This window comes from Curcuma longa, chromosome 7, assembly GCF_044706935.1.
Source record: "Curcuma longa cultivar G26 ecotype Majalengka, Jawa Barat chromosome 7, ITB_CL_G26_1.1, whole genome shotgun sequence".
NCBI lineage: Eukaryota > Viridiplantae > Streptophyta > Magnoliopsida > Zingiberales > Zingiberaceae > Curcuma > Curcuma longa.
Window position 1 is genome coordinate 2676816 of NC_133867.1, and position 6802 is coordinate 2683617.

Here is a 6802-nt window from a genome sequence, read left to right on the forward strand (position 1 = left end):
CTGTTATGGATTCATTATATGTGTATGTATTCAGGGAAGTCAATTGTTACATGGGTGTTGCTGCCGAAATTTCTCGGAAAGCCGTCTCCCGGGGCGTAACAAGAAATCTCCAACCCAACCCAACTTAAGGAGGGCCGCGGGTTAGGCGGGTCAACCTGCAGGCCTATTAAAAATATTAAAAAAATTTAAATTTGAATTATAATTTAAATTGATTAAGTTGAAATTTTTAAGTTTAAATTATAATTTTTAAGCTTGAATTATAATTTAAATGGATCAAACCCACTAATTCATTGAGTTTTCTACTTTAATTTTAAAATTTAAAATAAATAAATAAACTTTCTCAACCCGTGGGCCAATCCATGCTCGCCGCGGGCCAACCCACGCGGGTCGCAGGCCTAGGCGGATCAACCTATCTTAAATTGTGTTGATAAAATTTCAACCCAACCCGCCTAAATTACTTGGCGGCGGGGCGGGCCTAACCCAACTTGACGATTATATAGAGAAGGACCCAAGAACATTAAGTGAAGTTCTCTCTAGTCCCGTTGCTCCAATGTGAAATGAAGCTGTCAATAATGAAATCGAGTCCATAATGAATAATCATATTTAGAAATTAGTGGACCTTTCTACTGGTAATAAACCATTAGGTTGTAAATGGATACTAAAACGCAAATATAAAGCTGATGGATCGATTGACAAGTATAAAGTCAGACTTATAACCAAGGGGTACAAGAAAGAGGAAGGCCTTGACTACTTTGATACCTACTCACTAATGACAAGGATTATGTCCATACGAGTGCTGATAGCCATCGCAGTACTGTATGACCTTGAATGACATCAAATGGATGTTAAGACTGCATTCTTAAATGGTGAGTTGGAAGAAAAAATTTATATGGTGCAACCCGAAGGGTTCGTGTCTCTAGGAAAAGAGGAAAAGGTGTGTCGACTTGTTAAGTCGTTGTACGGACTTAAGCAAGCGCCTAAACAAAGGCACGAAAAATTTGACAAAGTAATGTTGTCAAACGAATTCAGAATAAATGAATGTGACAAATGTATTTATATCAAAAATACACCTGAAGATCATGTACTTGTCTGTCTATATATAGACGATATGCTAATAATGAGCAGTAATCATGAGATAATTATGACTACAAAAGAAATGTTGACCAAGAATTTTGATATGAAAGATATGAGTCGTGCAGATGAATTCTCAGGACATCTGATGGAATAGTTCTGACATAATCTCATTATGTAGAGTCGGTATTGAAAAGGTTTAATGTGTACGATATCTCTACAGTGAAAATACCTATGGATTTAAGTCAACACTTAGCGAAAAATCATGGTGAGCCTATATTGCAGTTGGAATATTCTCGGATAATAGGCAGTTTGATGTATTTCATAAACTGTACACGTCCGGATATTGCCTGTGCGGTCAACAAGCTGAGTTATTTTACGAGTAATCCAAACGACACCCATTGGAAAGCATTGATGTGAGTTCTTAGATATTTGAAATATACTATGAACTACGGATTACATTATGGAAAATATCCCACTGTGTTAGAGGGATATTGTGATGCTAATTGGATATCAGATACAAAAGATTCCAAATCCACTAGTTGATATATATTCACGATCGGTGGGGGAGCTGTATCTTGGAAATCCACTAAGCAGACGTGAATTGCTCGGTCAACTATGGAATCTGAGTTTATAGCACTAGACAAAACAGCTGAAGAAGCTGAATGACTACGAAATTTCTTGAAAGATATTCCGAGCTGGGCGAAATATGTGTCCGCCGTACTGATCCACTGTGATAGTCAATCGGTGATTGGAAGGATACAAAGTAGTATGTATAATGGTAAGTCACGACATATACGTCGTAGACACAATACCATTAGGCAGTTGATCTCGAATGGAGTGATTGCAATCGACAATGTCAAGTCCAAAGACAATTTGGTAGATCTTCTTACAAAGGGGCTGAGTCGAAATCAAGTATACTGCACATCAAGAGGAATGAAATTAAAAATCTACAACTAAAATAACTGTAGCGGTAACCCAACCTTGTTAATTGGAGATCCCAAGATCTTGGTTCACTGGGACAACGAAGTTACAGAAGTTGTGTTACAGCACATGAGACATTTTATAAAAAATGGCAGCCCGGTGCACGAAGCTCCCGCCATGCGGGGTCCGGGGATAAATTTGTGCTGTCCTAGGATGAATTTGTGCTGTCCTACCACATGTAGTGAGGTTAAGCTTATGTTTTTAATAACTTCTATACCTTTATAAGGTAGAGTATGGTAGGATAATTTTGATAGAAGTGTCACCTATGTGAGTGTGAAGATAGGTCGCTTCAATGAAATGTTGGGTCCAAAAGGATGTTCGTATCTCCACAATGACATGATATTGTCCACTTTGGGCCTAAGCCCTCATGGTTTTGTTCTTGGGCTCTCCCCAAAAGGCCTCATGCCAATGGAGATACTTTCCATCCTTTTAAACTCATGATCTTTCCCATGTGTTTTAGATGTGGGATTATGTTTGCACCCTTGCAACCCAACAATCCCCCCCTCAAACAAAGGACCACTGGAAGCTCCCCTACCATTTCTCATGGTTCGGCTGCCATTTCTCATGGTCCGACTGCCATGTCCCTCATGGTCCGGCTGTCATGTCCTTCATGGTCCGGCTGCCATGTCCCTCATGGTCTGAGCCTCCCTTTATTTTTCTCGAGGGTCCCCACATGATTAGATCTAGATCATGGCTCATCCGGCGGTTAGTCCGGTGAAGAGCGGTCTCGCTCTGATACCAATTATTGGGTCCAAAAGGATGTTCGTATCTCCACAATGACATGATATTGTCCACTTTGGGCCTAAGCCCTCATGGTTTTGTTCTTGGGCTCTCCCCAAAAGGCCTTATGCCAATGGAGATATTTTTCATCCTTTTAAACCCATGATCTTTCCCATGTGTTTTAGATGTGGGACTATGTTTGCACCCTTGCAACCCAACATGAAACACTTATGAATCCAAGATGGTGGCCATAGTCCAAAACAGAACTAACCATGAGAACCTAAAGTAGGTGAGATAGGTCTTTGTGTGAGTGTTATTGTTTTAGTATACACCAACAGCTGAGCAGTTCAAGACATCACGTTCACTGCCCAACCTAGTATACTCGATAATATTCCACTACGGAAGGTTCAAAATTATAAGCTACCTCTCTCGATGCAGCGACTTATCGATTGGACTCTTATAAAAGTGTCAGTATGCATACACGCATTGTATTAATTTCCATTCATGTGGGGGATTGTTGGATATTTGAGCCTTAACGGACTAATACGATTTTGTGGAAAAATCAAAAATCCATTAATTAATGAAAGTCGTAATTGATTTCAAAATCGAAACCTACGTTTCGTGTAGGTAAATTTAGACTATTAATTTGCTCAAAATCGATTAAGGGTGAATGAGAAATTAATTGTTTAAAGTCGGCCCAGAATAACATTAATTATTAATTATAATTAATGTTATATATAAGGAAGTGCATGAGGAATAATCTCATATCAGAGAATTTTGATGGGCTTCCCTTCCTTATTAATGTTGTTGCTGTGCTAATGGATTTAACACAAAAAACCTATGTGCTTTCTTCTCACGGGTAAGCAGGTGCTCGCACTTGTGAGCCCACGTCCCGCCACGCGCGCACACGCGCAATGGGCGCTTTGTCGGCGCACTTTGCACTTCGCACGTACGCGTCATCGCAAGGAGCTTAAATTTATGCTCTAGCTGATGTAGCAGTGCCTACGTGGCACTCAGGTGATGTGGTAGTGTCTATTTGGCATCCACGTGGGTAAAGAGAAATGACTGGACTGCTGACCGGGCGAAGAGCCACGATCTGACCGCTGGTGATGGTGTTTGATCTGAAGCATCAGATCGAATGGATCTTTGGATCCAGATCTGACGGCTGATGACAAAAGGAAGATCTAAGGGTCATAACCCTCCAGATCTGATGGATGAGATTAAAAGGCAATTTGAAGAGTTACAACCCTCCAGATTGAACGACCCAGATCGATCCTGCCCAAAGGACATAACCACTCACCAAAGGGTTTTCTACCTCTTCCCTTTGTATAAATAGATCTCTCCAGATGTTAAAAATTTCATCAAATTCATTAATTCTTCTCATTCTATTGAGTATTCATCTCATCTTGTGCATTCGGAGTCCAAAAAGCCTATGAAAAGATTTGCTGGTATCGGAATTTGAAATGCTACTATTTCGAGACGTTCGTCATTGTATCTTAGGAACGAGTTGCTGTTATCCATAAGCACCATAGCGGAACAATATCATTTATGGAGATAGTGTTGAATACTAACCTCGACAATCCATATCAATTTACATCCTCCTCGGGAAGCTATCGGAGCCAACAAAGTTGACAGTGAGTTGGAACCTAAACCTAAGTTAAACATGATCAGCTCTTTTTAAAACCTTTAATTTTGATTCATATAATATTCGTTTGTGTTTAACGCTTGAATATGTTTCATCATTAGCATCCTAAATTATTATTTAAAAAAAAAGAGTTATAATATAAATTTATAATAAACAAACAAAAGTATCCGAAAAGCAGAATCTGAGTCATCACCTCATGGTACTTGTGCAATTAACGAACCGATTGAAGAAAGAATCTTGCATTAAATTAATCAAATCGCTCGACCAAGAAATAAACAATTAAATTTGGTATCAAAAAGAAAGTAATCGAATTAAATAACAATTGAAGAATAAACTACAGGTAAGCTCCACAAGGTTCTGTTCCATGACATCGAAGCAAGTTTTATAAAAAGTTGTATTTATGCTTATACTTTCTGTTGTGGTCCTTCAATTTTACAGGTCGTATTGACAGAAGAATGATAACAAAGATAAAGCAGTTATTGCAAAGATTAATGGATAAGATAGAAAAGTTTGAGGCATTAATCTTTTTCAATTTCTTATAAAAAGAGAATTAAAGCACTTACTTAATAATTACAAAAAATTGGTTTGATCTCAATATAGTTAATTTCGATATATTTTATTGTTTCTGTCTATCAACTCATTGTTTCATTTTTTTTCTATTTAATTGAATACCTTGGGAAAGGGTGCAATTTTAAAGGGTGCAATTACTCAAAATCCATGTCATATTTGGTAGCAAAAGAGTGATCATCATCTAACACTACAAGAATAACATAATTTAGCGACAAAATTAATATAACGGAAGTTTAAAGTCTGCCATTAATTTAGTGACAAAATTAAACTTTCATCGTTATTTTATATTTTAGCGACGGAATTAAATTTTTATTACTACTTTAGCTACGGAATTATAATTCCATCATTGCTAAAATAGTGACGAAAAGTTAATTCCGTTGTTAAATAGCGACGGAAATACACTTCCGCCGTTATTATTATTATTTTTTTTTGCATTTTTAGGATTTTCGACTAATTCTTTTCCTCGTCCGCAATCTTTCTTCTCCATTGTTCCCACCTTCCTCGTGATTCTTCAGCATTCCTCTCCTCTCCGAGCTTCGGCATTCTCGCCCCATCAACAGATATTTAAACTAGTATTCAAGTGTGTAAAATAATTGTCTAGCTAATTTTTTTTATTATAGTGTTCAATTTAGTTTAAATTTAATTTATTAGTCATAAGAATAATGATGTAGTTTTTCTTTGCTTTATTAATAATCTATCTTATTATACTTTCTACGGGATTGGATATTACTAGTTAGTTTTGGAGTGGGAGTAAATGTGTTCGTTAGAAGGTTTTATTGTCGTTTGGTAATTTATTTGGATTTATTAGATTCATACGTTGGTAGTTAAATTTGAGATATTCATTTTTATTGGATCTTTGTTGTATTGGATTTGATATGTTGGGATTAAAGTTGAAAACTTGTTGGATTGATTTTTAGATGTATCATTTTTAATATATGTTATGTTGTTTGTGTATATATGGATTTGTGAATGAGTTGCAGATGTGTGAGTTATGAATTTGATATAATTGTATCGTTTATGTTTGTGTTAATTAGATTGTGATATGAATATGTGGATTGAATATGGTGTATTGTGAAAATCATCATTTGTGATGATATGTTGTTTGGTTATATAAATGTAAACAGGAAAAATGCAAAAATGAGAAGGTTTTGTCAAAATTTTTAATCTTTCGTATTTGAACAGGCACTGACCAAGGAAGAGCATCCGACAACATGATTCATTAATAGAGGATGTTCTAGGCATATGACCGAGGACTCCTCAAAGTTTTCTTATCACATAAGAACAAAACTAAAGGTATTATTTTGTTTGTAGTGAAGAACTGTAAGGTTGTAAGAATATGTGATATTGAAATTTCTGAACAATTTAAGACCAAAAATATTTTACTAGTAAAAGGCATGATTTTAATCTTTTAAATGTTAGTCAATTATTTGATTTAGGATATAGAGTTGAGTTTAACTCATCTCAATGCTTAATCAAGCATAATAAACTAAACACTACCATGCTTATTAGTCCTAGAAAGGAAAATATTTATCAAGTTGAATTATATGGTACTACTAATGTGTTTGCTAAGTATTTCATATCTAAAGAAGAGGAGACTTAACTTTGACATCGAAAACTTGCTCACACCAACATGAGGAACATCAAAAAAATATGAAATAAAGAGTTGATGCATGGATTGCTAAAGTTGAAGTTTCAAAAGGATAAATTATATGACACATGTCAAATGAGTAAGCAAAAGAAAGCTACTCACAAAGGTAAAAATATTGTGAGTACATCAAATGCATTAGAGCTTATACATATGGACTTATTTGA